General features: G+C 40.7%; 1 protein-coding gene across 2 annotated transcripts in view; it reads left to right on the forward strand.

Annotated features, from left to right (window-relative positions):
• Positions 1 to 7,942: 7,942 nt before the first annotated feature.
• Positions 7,943 to 17,232, forward strand: part of arhgdig (Rho GDP dissociation inhibitor (GDI) gamma) — a 98,361-nt gene continuing 89,071 nt past the window's right edge. Inside the window, exon 1 of one of the 2 annotated variants that reach the window (XM_028814375.2) lies at positions 7,943 to 8,098. The gene's annotated coding sequence lies outside the window, so the exon portion shown is untranslated. Of the gene's footprint in view, positions 8,099 to 8,133; positions 8,297 to 17,232 lie in introns of those variants that run through there. The other variant, XM_028814373.2, reaches the window with a different exon arrangement.

Genomic DNA, 17,232 nt, shown 5'->3' on the forward strand with positions numbered 1-17,232 from the left:
GTTGGTCTGCTGTTGGCTCACTCACTTCACATTTCATTTCTGTTTGGGTGCCACTTAAGGAAAGAAATGAAGCGATTCAGAGAAACGATGAAGAAATTCAGGGGAACAAATCTTTAAAAAGCAAGTCAATTAAAATTAATTTAAAATAAGTTACTCAGCAGCAAAACAGGTTAATTAATTAAGAAAATGGTTAGAATGAAAACTTGCAGCCACTCCAGTCCCGGCCATGGGCGGGGGGGGGGGGGGGGGGGGGGGATCAATTTTTGGTTCTCAATAAAACTATCCAAATGAAGACTTGAGAAAGAACCTTTTATCTCTTTGTATCCAAAACAGGTTTCATAACAATCCACAAAGAGATAAAATATTTGGGAAATACCAGTGGATTCTTGAGTTTAAGAGCAACTATGTACAATGATACATGCTATGTTCAGGATTACTTGATATGTTTTTATCCTTCTAGGTAGCCTTCTATGCATTAAAGATTTCCGTGTTTTCCAAGTACTAGGAACCTTTTCAAAGCCGAAAGAACCAGTTTCATATGCAGAGAACTCTTTCAAGAATGACATGGTTCTTTGTCAAGCAATTGCGAGGAACCACACAACCCATTAAAGTTCCATTTTAGAGCTATTATCTTTTAGAGTGTTAGGGCAGTCCAACTCAGGGCACACTCATCCAAATGCCTACTCACACTCACACCGACACATTTTAGATGAGAAAATCAAACAAGAAAAAAAAAATCAACTACATCATAAATATCAAGTGGATTTATTTCTTGAGCTTGTGTAACAATAGAAAGTTCACAAATACCACTTAGTACAATTTATTTTTCAACAGCCACCCAGGTTTCATGGATCGGTAATCAGTGTGGTATATTGATTATAAACCATTTCGGGAGCTGTCCGCCAATCTATTATTAAACCCATTTAATCCTTACCAGGGTCTTGGAGCGGCATTGTCTGTCCTGGCATCCTTGAGCACATTGGTGAACCCATCATTGCACTCAGCTAGCACCCTCATATAGCCATAGGTGAAGGTGCGAGTTCATTCAGGTCCACTCACATAAACTGGGCAGTTTAAGAAGGCAAACACCTTGAGCTATGGGAAAGGCGCTATATAAATAAAATGTATTATTTTTATAATATTTTCCATCCAATTTTATTCAATTCAGAATTACAAGGGCCCAGAGAACTAGGTTGGTAGTAGGTATGGACGAGTCTCTAGCCCATCATAGAGCCCCTGCACCCATCATTACTATGACTTGATTGGTGCCCTGCAACCAGGGCCGGATTTTCCTATAGGCTAACTAGGCTTCAGCCTAGGGCCTCAAGATCAAGAGGGGCCTACATTCAAATTGTTAGCAAAATTAAAATTACACTATTCTAAAAACAGGGAACACTAAAACACTGAACTGAAAATAAGGAGAAATTCTATGCATATGACTAATAAACAAACATAAAAATGTATTGGTTAAGATCAACGCGTATTACGTATTTTATTATCTCTCATGTAATTTACAAACTTAAAAATGGAAGGTGAAAGGGCCTCATAAGTGGAATAGCCTAGGGCCTCTTTTCATATAAATCCGGCCCTGCCTGCAACAGCTAAGAAAAAAATGGTTACATTTCTTTTATTTTCCAATCGGAGCACAGACAAATGAAGTGACTTGGTCATGGTCACGCAGTGTCAGTAGCAGAATTTGAGCCCATAATCTCAACGTTTGAAGCCCAAAGCGTTAAAGTCCAAAGCCTTTTCCGCCTACGACACATACATTCATATTCACAATTGAGAACTGGCGCTTCGACCGACAGGCTAATTGCGACATTCCATAACTTAATTTCCAGACCAATAGATGGCAGCACCGCATTTGTCATAGACTGTTTGAAATTCGCTTAATGGATCTCACGGGTGCGCTTGAATTGTAAGATGAGAGCCGCAATATCGACTTTTGGGTGATATTTGAGTCTGAAAACGTGTGCGAGCTCAGGATGAAACGAACAAACTCGGACACTAATGGTGATGGACACAAAAGACAAAACGTTTTAAATGACGGCACTGGAGTAATAAACGCTAAAATGATAAACATGAATTTATTGTGTCTAATACAATCTCGAATCCAACATCTTTTTCTCGACTTTTAAGCCGGAATCGCTAATTTCAGGTTCAGTTTCATGCTTACTCGAGAAGAGTGCAGATACCACACAAAGTATTAGTGGTTCCACCTTAACAGATTTATGTACTCTGTTACTTAAAAACTGTAAGAGCACCTCTTTTGGATATTAGTATGTTTTTTTTTTATCAGTTGCTTAGGCTAATTTCTTGAAACACCGTTATGATTCTCATAGCTCCAGATACATTTGTCCAAATAGTATACAGGGTACTGTACAATACCATGCTCTACATGCAGAAGCAAATTTTTCACCCAAAACTCTTAACTTCAGAACTGAATTGTTGTGTCAATGCCACCAAAAACGAAAAGTTCCTTTCACATTGCGTGGAAGCATGGCAGTCAAAATATTTAGAAGTTTTGTCAGTATGACAGTGGATTGTTCTAGCCATTGTGTATTAAACTGAGTATTATTCAGGCATTTGGGCACTGATTTCAATAGCAGAAGGGTTTGTCCTCCAAAATTTCACTTTAGATCCCTTAAAGGCTGACAACATTATTTTTATAAACATGTTCAGGGCGGATCTGCTATGAAACTAATGAACCTTAAGCTTCAGGGCCCCTAATCCTGGAGTGGTCCCAGAAGCATTTAAAAAATAAAAATAATATAGTTTAGTTCAATACAAAATAATACTTAAAATGAAAATTATAATCTTATTCAAGTATCATTTAGGATAGCTAAAAAAACCACTCAAATTAAGGATATTTTATTCTAAATGATGGACAGCACTGACGTCCCAGGGGGCTCTGTGGCGCTGCACCTAAAATTAGACTGTTAATATGATTTCTTTCATGTTGGGTTTCAAACAGTTGTGTTTAACGTTGATTTGTAGCTTTTGGAAATGGGAGAAATGAGAGCATTAAGTTTAAAGCGGGTGGGGAGGTGGGGGACTTTGAGTTTGCCTACAACTGATGCTGCCTGGTGTATGCGTCCCAGTATCGGGACTAAAGGTTGAAGGTTTAATTTGAATATTGCCGTTTGTAGTGACTGTGTGTATTACTTGAATGTACAATAAAGAAAACATTAACGAAAGCGCGTGTCTATGTGTCACAATATCTCACTATTATAAAAAGAAATCTTGGGACAGGACTTTTTGCCACGAGATTTTGTCAAGTCCCGCCCTCCTCGCAACCATTTTCAAACACGTCTATGGTCCACGCAGCTCTCATACGTGTGAATGCTTTTGTCAGCCACAGTTCATGCGCTCTCAGCTCTTATAAATTTTGATGTTTTCCTCATTTAAAGTCGTTTATGAAAAGTCCTCAGGTTCAGCCTTTAAAGAAGCTTTTCTGTACGCCATTTTTAGACATACAATCTATTCATTTCCTTCAATGTAGTCCTTTTCTGGACAATCATTTTATACGTTCTAGATGACACAATGACTAAGTGAAGAAGAAAGGGCAGCGCATCGAAAAGTAGTCCAAAAGTGTTGGAGAGAAAAGAATTCAAAAAAGAACAATAATTATCTAAGTGCAAATTCAGAAAATAAGGAAAGAAATAATCAGCCCAGAGCAAGTGGAACTGAAAACCTAGCAGGTCCAAGCGGGGTCGGAAATAAAAGACAAAGAGTAGAAGACAAAGTAGAACCTCATAAAGAGGTTCAAAAATGTTACCGCGATACTCATGCAGAGCAGGTTAGAGATTATGAAAGCAGTAAAATTCGAAAGTCACAAAGAACTGCTAGTAAAGATCGCATTAGCGCTAACAGATGGAAATTAGCCCCCTAGTATTCTAAATGTAAGGGTCCCCCATAACAGCCAAAAATATAGGTCCGCCACTGACCATGTTGCAGCTTTGTTGTTCTTGCTGAGGTGTCAGAAGGTTTCCTTCTGCCACCAGCATGAGGTAGTCATCTCATCCTAAACACTGGAATTCATGCCCTGAACAAATTGTATTTACTCTACACTCTTAAAAACAAAGGTGCCAGAGTGGTGCTTCAGAGTGATGTCATAGGGTAACCATTTTGGGTTTACAAAAGGCCCATCCACATGAAGTTTCCAGAAAGATCCCTTATTTATTTTGCTCTGTAACAGGCTCCATACAGTAAATAGCTATGAACAGATGGTAACACATTTGTGAAATACCAATGGGTCCTGATTTTAAAAAGACTCTTGCTTGCAATAACAGGCTAAGTTCAGGTATTCTTAATCTGTTAATGTCCTGCATACGTTAAAGATCCATCCATCCATCCATTTTCCAACCCGCTGTATCCGAACACAGGGTCACGGGGGTCTGCTGGAGCCAATCCCAGCCAACACAGGGCACAAGGCAGGAACCAATCCCGGGCAGGGTGCCAACCCACCACAGGACACACACAAACACACCCACACACCAAGCACACACTAGGGCCAATGTAGAATCGCCAATCCACCTAACCTGCACGTCTTTGGACTGTGGGAGGAAACCGGAGCGCCCGGAGGAAACCCACGCAGACATGGGGAGAACATGCAAACTCCACGCAGGAAGGACCCGGGAAGCGAACCCAGGTCCCCAGATCTCCCAACTGCGAGGCAGCAGCGCTACCCACTGCGCCACCGTGCCACCCTACGTTAAAGATTTTAGTATTTTTTCTACAAACTGTATTAGGATTTTTTTTTCAAAGAACAAAGAATTAATCCCAGAATGGAATGGTGCTTTGTGAAGCAATAGTTCAATAAGGAACCACACAATCCAGTAAAGAACCATAATATCCCATTACAGAAACAGGATTCGTAAGAGTGTACTGTGTGCTACGTGAAATTCTTCCTAAATGTCTTTCAAACTTGTATTACGTTACTGTAATAGTCAGTTACTATATTGTTGTAACTGGAACAGTATGAAGAATAGTTTACTGAATAAAACTGTAACATGCCCGTTTTCTCTTTGGAATGTTTGGCTGAAAGAAGATTCCTATTATGTGGACAAAACCAAAATAGTTGATTTAAAAATTGTCAGCAGAGCCGGTTCTAGGATTTTTGCTGCAGTAGGTGAAGTTGTAAATGGTGCCCTGACATCCCCCTGTGCTTTGAGGGGAATCATCACTGCCAGACCTGTACATTGAGACCTGGAGAAAGGACTTGGGGCAGTGAACTGTTTAGGACCTTGAATTCACAGTTTGAGAATGTTGAGTTATTGCAACATCTGTTTACAAGACTGTCTCAAAAAAGTAAAAAGTATGGGTGTGCCATTTCAGAAAACAAGAAGGAATAGGGCTGAATTAGTAGTCTTTATTTATTGATTTTAACTTTCTCTAAAGAAAACAAACTTAAAGTATTGGTAAAACTGCAGCATGGTGCTATAGTTATGTATTTAAACCACCAGCTAGACGTATGCCTTTTGATAGAGGTGATGTTACACATACGCACGAACACACGACCATATACTGTATATATATTTCTAACTAAGATATTACCATAATGTATACATGCCGTTAGGATTAATAACATAAACCGAAAATTTAACATAATTACAACATTCAGTGAAATTGAGAACGTACTAATTATCTTTAAATAAGAATCTTTACCCACAATTCGTATTTACCGCTCGTTTACGCAAATAATGCAAGCTACCGATCCAAAAAAAAAAAAACGCACAACTGCTTTAGCTTGCCCGGAGCGAATGTCATAAATGGTGGTGACCATCAGAAGACGATATTTGCTAAGTTTTCAGACCATTTTTAATGTATTTCCATTTGGGAGACGATCATAGCTTGGGTTAAATTAGCTTTTAGCAATTCACTCAAGATCTGTAGTCCTGTTGCCGTTTTAATTGTTTATTTTTGTTTCGCCATGTCAGTCTCTTCTATGCTACAGTTTAAAAATTATTATTATTGGCATAATCATCATTTGTGTTGTTGTTCGTTATTGTTGGGCTGCGTAGGTCGTCAGACGTTAAAACTGAACATCGCTAGTATGCAAAAATAATGTAAAACAATATAATCGGACATTCGCTGTGAGTCCGGGTGTTCCTAGGTCTGTATTGTTTAAAAAAATGTCGCATCACTCAGGGGCGTTTCTGGACAACAGATTGCGCTGTGCATAGTGCAGACAGTGCAGGCGCTGCTGAGGCGCACGACATGAACATTTCTTTGTGTTCCGGTCATTTTTTTCTAAACAGAATAAAGTTTAGGCATCTCTACATCTGGATGCGGTAACACACCTTCACCACTAGAAGACGCTCGAAACGCTTGTCTCGACCGCCTATGCCCTGAAACGGCCCTGATTGTTAGTGTGAAATGAACTCTTTAAATGTTAAATGGAACAGTCTCTCAGATAACCTTAGGTTACATTTTCCAGTGTTGTTTTTACTCCTCTTTGTGTTAGACTCTAACACTACACTACATCAATTGGTGCAAAAAAATAACACACTGACACTATCCAACCCCTTGAATGTTAAATTACTCTGACACTACTTTAACTCCCTGAAGCGTACACAGTACAAATGTACTTCGAGATTCAAATGTCGGGTGTTATGTATTACTCTACAAGGTACATGTACAGTTAAACTTAACTTTACTTACTATGTGATATGTCAGGTACTACACTACAGTGTTAAGTTGACAGTTTCTTTATTCTGTAGTGTTACCCATTACCCAGCTGAGTATTTACATATAATTCACATACATTGCGGAGTGGTACATATTGCTCAACCGGGTGTTAAATTTTACGTAAAGTACTCTGGACGTTTGTGATTCGGCTAACAGTTTACCATTTATTATGACATAAAAAAGGAATCTCTCTTGTTAAAGTTGTTACATTCCAACCAAACAATCAATCGCGACAAACACAGATTACTCATGTTAAAATTTCCCACAATATGCAATGCTTCGAAAGTCACAGACGTTGTTAAACACAAGTTAAACGCAATTTAACTTCAACTTTTAACATCAGCACTGAGAATCATTTTACTCTTTCGGGTGCTAATGTGGTACAGTCAGTGTTAAAAAAAGTTAACATCGTGATTTTTTTAATACAAATATTTTACCGAAGGCTACCTAGCAGAATACTGACAGATCATAAAAATCTGAATTTAGATTGTGTAGAATGAGCCCTGTTCAAATCAGGAACCCGTTAGGATTTCAGAAATATGTTGTTATCTCTTCATGGTTATTTTCTGAAGCTGTTATTGATCCCACTTATGTCCTGTCCGGTGGTTATGTCTCTGCTATCCAACAGATGGCGCTTCACAACCATTAGCACTACTACCTTTACTGATCTTGTTCTGGTATTGGGAAGAGCCGCCTATGTCTGTACCAAATGGTATGTAACAGAGACTTAGCTATTCAACAGATGGCGCATCATAAACGCTGGCACTGCTTTTAACGGATCCTATACTGGTATAGTGAAGGTGCGGCTATACCTGAACCAAATGGTGTGCCGTAGAGTCCGTCTTAAACGAATGGCACTGCTAGTCTTAAATAAAAGGTAACTTCTGGAACCTGCATGTCTGTCCACGATTCACTTGGGACCCAAAAAGGTTCCCCTATAGACTCGCCCTGCCTATAGTGGGTTAGTATGGTGAGGGGGCCAGGGGCACGCTTGGGGTGTTAATCCGGCTTTGCTTTACACCCAGTTTTAGATTGATTCAGTGTGAACTTTTGTAGGTGGGCGTGACTGAGCCCGGGGGGAAGGTTAAGGTGCCTTTCATGGTGATTTACGTCGTACACACGAACGGCTCGGCTTCTGATGAAAATTGTTTTATGAAAAATGAAAGTATGGATTATTTAAAGTGACAGATTTAGTTGATGTCATAATGCTCGACAGATAAACTAAGGCTCGGTTCTAAATTTTAAATGACAGCGCATCCCTTGTTTGTGATATATAAGCGGGGGACGTTTAAATGCCTTACCCGCGTTTCTGATTGGCTGGTTTCCTAGTTCCTGATTTTTGCTTCCCAAGCGGCTGTTGATTTTAGAGAAAAGAATTCTGAAGTGAAGCAAGTTACGACAAGCACAGGTAAATGAAAATATGCACCGCATTTCCTTTTGAAAACTATTTTATTGATTATATGGGAGGAATAAGGCAGGAAGCGATTTTAGTACGAAGTACAAACAGGCTGTTGATCATTATTGCCTCGCAGTTTGAAGGCTGAAGGAGAAAGGGGAGGGGATCGGCAGACATTGGGCTACGGTGGGACAAGAGCTACTTTGTACGGTGAGTACATTGCAGAAAAATCTTTTCAACTCCGTGTGAGTCGCCTAGGAACAAAAACGCGATACAGCGGAGAGCTTTGAACCCGTTCTTGTCAGCAAAGTGCAAAACTTGCGCGGTTTAAACTTGACGGGGCATTTGGGACAAGAAACAAAAGTATAAAAAAAAGTTACCAGGGACTCGAATGACGATTGCGGTGCATTCAATCAGGTTTGGTGGTGTTAATCACTTCAGTGTTGAATTTGGTTCTAATTTGAGGAAACAGCATTTTAAAAATGTTTAATCCAGCTCTGGATCGCGGGGTCTTCAGGGGCTGGGCGAAAGTCTTTAACTGTACGTGAGTGACACAAAGTGCGGACGTTTGTGTTGTAGTTTGTGGCTGGTCGAGCTGTATAACGATGTTCATGTTATTTTGAAATGAGCTGCTTCGTTAGGTTTTTTTTTTTTTTTACACTGACTAATCATTTCTTTTACCTCTTGGATCAAATAGGCGAGACTTGTATGCAGAGTATATAATTTTGCCTGAGGAAGTGACTAAATTCTTTTGACAAACTTCCTCAAGTGTGCGCTGTCTCACAGCGACTGTTACTTCGATTCCTTGACATTATCTGAAAAATTAATGTGCTAAAGTGTTTTTTTTTTCCTTTTTCTTCATTTTTTCGATGCCAAAGGGAAACCATTATTGGCCCCTGAAATAACCATCCACCCTTTATTTAGATCTGTAACAGTTTCCAAAAATAACTATGATTAGGTAATAACAGCTTTGTGTGTGTATGTATGTATGTCATATATATGGTTAATTTTAAAAGGCTTAATACAATAACACAGGTTAAATTCATATCTTTTTGATCTGTTAGTATCCCATTAGGAACCCTCCTGCACTTTAAAGATTTCAGTATTCTGCACATATCGGGACCCTTTCAAAGCCTAAAGAACCCTTTTCAGAATGAAATGGTTCTTTGTCAAGCAGTGGATACAGGAAGAACCACACACCCTGGTAAAGTGCCATTATTGAACCTTTATTTGTAAGAGTGTCATTTGGGTGGAGTTTGCACGTTTTCTCTGGTATCTCTGATTAAGTCTTAAGGCGCCACAACCCCATCATTAGGTTATTGGGGCTGTGTTGGAATGTGTGTGTGAACGCATTGATTAAGTCCGTTGAAAAGGCTCCATACCTTAAACTCATATACTGGAAGGTATATAAGCAATTAATGTTGGGACTGGTGCGCCAGCAGCCACTCCTTCTAATGCTTGCTTACCCTTCTCAAACTGCGGTGTAGCATTAAAAGGATTTGACCCCCTTTGCTGTAATGTTCTACTTCCAGCGTTTGGTTACCCTGTGTCTTCTGTTTTTGCTTCTACAATGCTTGATATTTATTGATTAGATTATGAAATTATTTACCCTCTCACTCTGCTAAATGCTTCAGTACTATTGGGGGGCTAATCAAAGGTGTCTTTCGGTTTCTTTGCTTCACCATTTCTCTTTACTCTGTTCACGCTCACAGTCAAGTTTCAGTGCAGCAGGATATGAAACCACCACTTCTCCATTTCGTTTGCTTCCTTTCTTTGTACTCCAGTTGTATATTTTTAGCAGTACATTTTGCTGTGGTTTGCATGAATGGCCCACTGTGGCATTCGCTATCTTTATGAGCCTCAATAAAATAAAGACCTTTTTTTTTTTTTTTCCGTGAAGCTGTGGAATAATGGCCTGCAGCAGTGTGCAGTCCTGACTGTGCAGTCACAGTACCCTCACTGGACTTCAGTAATGTGTAAGTTTATAAGTCCATTTATCATTACTGGCGTTTGATGGGACCCTGAGCAAACCAACAAACCCACCCAGTCTTAAAGCTTAAATATGGAAAATAATTTTCCCGAACTTGTAAAATGAGAATAGACTTTAATGGAACCTTCACCCTGAACAAAGAGAGGAGCTTGTAAACTTTGTACAAAGGGGTCTTTGGAGCTTTTGAGTGTTGATGACTTTCAAGTTTATTTTAGCTAAAATCAATAGGGCTTTAAAATATGTTGTTTTTGAAGAAGTGCTGCACAAAAGGTGTGTCCTGTTCAGAGTTGTGAGCCCGACAGGCATCAAAAGTGTGTGTTTGTAACCTGCAGGGGGCATCTCAGATTCTCAAACCCCAGACACTACCGGAAAGGCCCGCATCAGAGTTCAAACGATATATTTTTGGAACCAAAACCTTTTGTAGCTTTTCTTTCAATACATAATATACGATTCTGTTTCCTCCTCTCCTGACTCCAACTCCCTGAGTGAGGTGACTTCTTTTATTACAGACCTGGGAGTACTTCAGGTGCCATGACATTATACTGAGGAAACGCTTCTGGGTCAAAGCGGAACCCCCTCTGAATAGAGAAACCCACTTTAAGCATCTCCCCCTGGTGGCACACTGTCCAATGGGACTACAATTCCCAGGTCGCCTTGCAAGTGTGCACATGGGTGATCCAGACAAAGGATGGTGCCACTTAACTGCTTGAGGAGGTATGCAGACCTGATAGCAGTTTTCCCTCTGTTCTTTCCTTTCCCAGACAGGACTGTGTAATGGAACACAAATCCATCATGGTCAAGATATCCATCCATCTTTGTCTTTTAGTTAATTATATGGCTCCTTCAGGTAGACAAGGAACCATCTAACCCAGATGTGAAGCCAGTCCATCTGTATTTTATAATATGTGTGTGGGGTTATGTATTCATGTACACCAACCAGCCATAACATTAAACCCACTTACTTAATATTGTGTTGGTCCCCCTCATGCCTGCAAAACGGCTCTGACCTGTTGAAGCATGGACTCCACAAGACCTCTGAAGTTGTCCTGTAGTAGCTGGCACCAAGATGCAACTTCAGGACTTAAAGGATCTACAGCTACGAGGTGGGACCTCCAAGGATTAGAGTTCTTTGTTCAGCATATCGCACAGATGCTCGACTGGATTGAGATCTGAGGAATTTGAAAGCCAAATCAACACCTTGAACTCTTTATGTTCCTCAAACCATTGCTAAACATTTTTTTTTCAGTGTGTCAAGGTGCATTATCAGGTTGAAAGAGGCCACTGCCTCAGATAATATCATTGCCATGCAACAATCATTTTGATATGTGGTACATGCCACATGAATGCCAGGACCCAAGGTTTCCCAGCAGAACATTGCCCAAAGCATCAGACTGCCTCCACCAGTTTGCTTTCTTCCCAGAGTGTATCCTGCTGCCATCACTTCCCCAGGTAAATGATGCACATGCACCTGACCTTCAACGTGATTAATTAGACCAGGCCACCTTCCTTCTTTGCTCCATGTTCTGATGGTGACATGCCCATTGTAGGTCCTTTCTGTGGTGGACAGGAGTCAGTATGGGCACTCTGACCGGTTTACAGCTACGTAGCAGGCTGTGATGCACTGTGTGTTCTGACACCTTCCTCTCATGACAAAGATAATGTTTTCAGCAATTTGTGCTACAGCAGCTCTTCTATGGGATCAGAGCAGATGGGCTAGCCTTCAATCCCCTCTTGTATCAATGATCCTTAGGGGACCCAAGACCCTGTTGCCAGTTCACTGGTCATCTTTTTCTGGACAGGTCTTGGTAGGTACTGACCACTCCATACTGGGAACACCCCATAAGACCTACTGGTTCCTAATAAGATGCTGCAGATGTTCTATCAGACGGTTGGGTCGAGCGCCCTCTTCTACGTGGTGATGTGCTGGGGAGGCAGCATAAAGAAGAGGGACGGCTCATGCCTGGACAAACTGGTGAGGAAGGCAGGCTCTATTGTAGGCAAGGAACTGGATAGTTTGACATCTGTGGCAGAGCGACGGGCACTGAGCAGGCTCCTGTCAATCATGGAGAATCCATTGCATCCTCTAAACAGTATTATCTCCAGACAGAGGAGCAGCTTCAGCGACAGACTGCTGTCACTGTCCTGCTCCACTGACAGACTGAGGAGATCGATCCTCCCCCACACTATTTGACTCTTCGATTCCACCCGGGGGGGTAAACAGTAATTATTCAAAGTTATTGTCTGTCTGTATACCTGCTTTGTTATCACTCTTTAATATTTTCTTTATCAGCATACTGCTGCTGGAGTATGTGAATTTCCCCTTGGGATTGATTGATAGATACCTAGATACTTTATCTAGGTTTGGAGATGCTTTGACCCAGTCATCTAGCTATCACAATCCAGTCCTCGTCAAAGTTGCTCACATACTTAGGCTTGTCCATTTTTCTTACTTTCCACACATCACCTTCAAAAACTGGATGTTCACCTGCTGCTTAATATTTCAGGAGCTATTGCAATGAGATAATCAATATTGTCTACTTCACTTGCCAGTGCTTTTAATTTTTTGGCTGATTGGTGTATATAATTTGTGCATGTGGAAAACAAGAAGTTGCATCCTCACATGGCACCACATAACATCCTTCAAAATAAAAGTCCCAAAGTGGTTCTTCAGAGTGGTGTCGAACTCTGGTCCTGTTTTAATTTTCATTCTAACCATCTTCTTAATTAGTGACCAGTTTTGGCTGCTAATTAACTTCTTTTGCTTTAGTTTTAATTAACTGACTCAGGCTCCTTTTGTTGTCTCTTTTTGCTTAATTAGCAGCCAAACAATGATTTATAAAATGAGCTGCCACATGACCAGCTAACCTGTGCCCATCACACAATATGTGGAAATAAAGAAAGGTGAAGGTCTCAGTAAGGTTGATTTCCAAGGTCACCAAAACATTTTGACGGTGTTCTTAGAAAAAACAGAAAATCAATAGTTTTGGAAATGTCTGCTGTAGCAGAATGAGAACAGCAACAGGCCGTGGAATTAAATAACGGGTTTAATTAACAGTAAGAATCGGCTTCTCATTAACTCTTTGAGGGCTGAATATTTTTTCCTAAAAACACAGTTTTCTGAAAGCACAAATTGTTTCACGCACAAATCAACAAAAAAAAAGTGTCCATTGCTGCATGTTGTGGCCGCCAGTTCACAGTCTCTTGCTGCTCACGGGTGGCATAACTGCTGGCAGGAATTCATGACAGGCTGGCTGCCAGGCTGTTTTCGTGGGGTGGGGGCAGCAGCAGTAGTCACAGTGCAATGCAATTCATTTTGTACCTCTCGTCATTGTAAGTGGCAGTCCTCCCAGGTGAACTCTGCCAAAGGCGCATCAGCTACAGGAAAGTGTTCAACACCACAATCGGCTTGGGACTGATCAGCTGATGCTAGATAGATAGATAGATAGATACTTTATTAATCCCAATGGGAAATTCACATTCTCCAGCAGCAGCATACTGACACAATAAATAATTTTAAATTAAAGAATGATAATAATGCAGGTGAAAAACAGACAATAACTTTGTATAATGTTAAATGTTAACATTTACCCCCCCGGGTGGAATTGAAGAGTCGCATAGTTTGGGGGAGGAACGATCTCCTCAGTCTGTCAGTGGAGCAGGACAGTGACAGCAGTCTGTCGCTGAAGCTGCTCTTCTGTCTGGAGATGATACTATTAAGTGGATGCAGTGGATTCTCCATGATTGACAGGAGCCTGCTGAGTGCCCTTCGCTCTGCCACAGATGTCAAACTGTCCAGCTCCATGCCAATAATAGAGCCTGCCTTCCTCACCAGTTTGTCCAGGCGTGAGGCGTCTTTCCTCTTAATGCTGCCTCCCCAGCACACCACCGCGTAGAAGAGGGCGCTCGCCACAACTGTCTGATAGAACATCTGCAGCATCTTATTGCAGATGTTGAAGGATGCCAGCCTTCTAAGGAAGTATAGTCGGCTCTGTCCTTTCTTGCACAGCGCATCAGTATTGGCAGTCCAGTCTAATTTATCATCCAGCTGCACTCCCAGATATTTATAGGTCTGCACCATCTGCACACAGTCACCTTTGATGATCACGGGGTCTATGAGGGGTCTGGGCCTCCTAAAATCCACCACCAGCTCCCTCCATGTTCGTTTTTGATTACTTGCATCAAAATCGAAGTCTAACAAGTCGGAGTCCAATTCAGCGATAATACGCAAAACGTCGTTCACGCATTACTTAGCTTTACGCATTCATTTTGAGCTCTTGCCAGAGGTCGAAGCAATTTTTTATGTTGTTTTCTCTTTGTTATTTACACAAGTGCAGGGAATCTCAGTCAAACCAACTAAGCTAACTTTCCTTCTAGCAAAGAGAGTCGAACTAAAACATAACGGCAGGTTTGGTCACCGTTTACAGCTGATTACCAGCCTCAACCCCTTCTGTTGACAAAAGTCGACATCCGCCTTGAAAGAATTAAGAACCTGCTTGGAGTGAAACTGGTTGGAGTTTGAAGCCCCCAACTTTGCTAGTTATCTGTCAGCTCATTTCATTTCTCGATTCTGTTTGGCTTTCATTTAATGATCAATTCAGAGGACTGAATCCATAAAAAAAACAGATCTATTAAACTGAAGGGGAAAAGAAGTTAATTAGCAGTGAAACCTGGTCACTGATTAGGAAAAGGGTCAGAATGAAAACCTGCAGCCACTGCGGCCCTCCAGGCCTGGAGTTTGACATCCGTGCCATAGGGTAACCATGTTTTGGTTTCCAAAACAATTATCAATATGAAGGTTCCAGAAAGATCCTTGATTTGTTTAGATCCATAACAACAACAACATTTATTTCTATGGCACATTTTCATACAAAAAGTAGCTCAAAGTGCTTTACATAATGAAGAGAATAAAAATAAAAGACAAAATAAGAAATTAAAATAAGACAACATTAGTTAACATAGAAAGGAGTAAGGTCCGATGGCCAGGGTGGACAGAAAAAAACAAAAAAAAAAACTCCAGAAGGCTGGAGAAAAAAATAAAATCTGTAGGGGTTCCAGGCCACGATAAATAACCATGAACACAATTTAGCAGATCTGGGAAATGCAAATGGGTTCCTGATTTTTAAAATGAGTCTTGCTACTTATAGTAACACTGCATCAGACTTTGTTATTCGTATCCCTGTAACAGGCAGATATCTCCGTTTTATTTGTGAAACTGTATTCTAATTCAAATTTGGGTCAATCTATGTCCATTTATCTTATCTTCAAACTCCGCCATCACGGAGTAGAAGAGGTGAACATCTGGTGAGGATGTTTCCTAAGCACTTTCCCCTGGAGGTTTACAGGACATGGCCCTGTGAGTGGAAAACAAGACAATTCTAAATAGAGTATATCTTGCAGCTTGCTTGGGAATGCCTCAGTATCTCCCACAAATACATACAACTATGTATGTTGCTGGAAAAAGGGAAATTCCTTCTACTGGGTCTGAGTGCCCACTTTTTAACCTTCACCAGCCCAACTAGTCTAAGAAATAGATGGATAGGCGTGTAGTTGTGTGGAACAAAAAATTCTAACATGCTAAGTGACCAGAAATAGACAATTTGGCTGGTCAATAAAAAAAAAAAAAAACAGATGTTGATTTTATGATGTTTGTTTACTGCTACATTTGTTTACAGTTTTAAATTTGTCAGGATATATAGTGGATTCAGACAGTATTTAGACCCCTTCGCTTTCTGCATACTTTGTGTTGTAGATTTCATTTAGATGGATAAATTTGCCATTTTTCCCATCAATCTACACACAATAACCCATAATGACAAAGTGAAAACATGTTTTTAAAAAGGTTTGCCAGTTTATTAAAAATGAAAAACTGAATTGTCTTTTTCATATAAATATTCAAACCAATAAATCAACACGTTGTAAAAGCTTCTTTGGTGACAATTATATCTTTTGAGTCTTTCTGGGAAAGACTCTACAAGCTTTGCACACCTGGATTTCAGGAGTGTATCCATTTTTGTTCCTGGCAGATCCTCTCAGGATCCATTAAATTGGATGGGAAGTGTCCGTTAACTGCCATCTTCAGGTCTATCCACAGATGTTCTGTGGGATTTAAGTCTGGGATTTGGCTGGACCCCTCCATTGCTGTCTTGGCAGTATGCTTCAGGTCATTGCCATGCTAAAAGGTGAACTAATTATCCCAGTCTGAGGCGACGTGCACTCTGGAGCATGTCAGCTCTCAAGGACCTGTCTTTATTTGAGCTGAATATGCCCTTCCCTCAGTTCTGGCCAGGCTCCTTATCCCTTCTGCTGAGAAGCACCTGCATAGCATGATGCCACCACCACCATACTTTATCATAGAGATTTTATTAGGCTGGTGATCATCAGTACATGGTCTCCACCAGACACAGTGCTTGGTTTTCTGCTCAGTTAATTTTTGTCTCATCCGACAAAAAAATCTTTTCTCCTCATGTTCGCTGCGTCTTTTAAATGAAATTTTACAAAAGTGCTTTGTCTAGTCACTCTGCTGCAACTACTTAATTGGTGAAGTGCTGCTGAGATGGTCTTCCTTCTCACAGATTCTCTCATCTCGGCAGAGGACTTCAGAAGCTCTGTAAGAGTAACTATTGGGCTATTGGTCACCATCTTGCCTTGTTACTCAGTTTGGCCAAATGGCCAACTCTACGAAGAGTTCTGGTGGTTCCAAACTTCTTCCATTTCTCAATCATTGAGGCCAGTGTGCTCTTGGGAATGTTCACAGCTTTAAAAATGGTTGTTTTGCCTTACCTCACCACAATGTGATCATGGAGGGCTACAGAGATTTCTTTGGGCTCGGTGGTTTGGTTTGTAGTGTGAACTGTTGGACCTTATGTTCTCAGGTGTGTGCTTCTTTAAATGATGTCCAAGCAATTCAGTTTGTCACTTGTAAATTCCAGTTAAGTTCTGGTAACATCTCAAGGAGAACTGAAGCAAATAGGATGTGCCTCATTGTTTGGGACCACAACAAACAGTCTGAATTCTTACTGTATATAAATGAGAGATTTCACTTACTCTTAAATGTTTGGTGAGGGTTCACCTCCTGGATGCTCCCTGTGTGGCATTTGCATGTTCTCCCTAGGTCTATGCGGGTTTCCTCAGAGTGCTCCAGTTTTCTCCCATAGTC

The sequence above is a fragment of the Erpetoichthys calabaricus genome, chromosome 11 (genome assembly GCF_900747795.2).
Source record: "Erpetoichthys calabaricus chromosome 11, fErpCal1.3, whole genome shotgun sequence".
Lineage (NCBI taxonomy): Eukaryota > Metazoa > Chordata > Cladistia > Polypteriformes > Polypteridae > Erpetoichthys > Erpetoichthys calabaricus.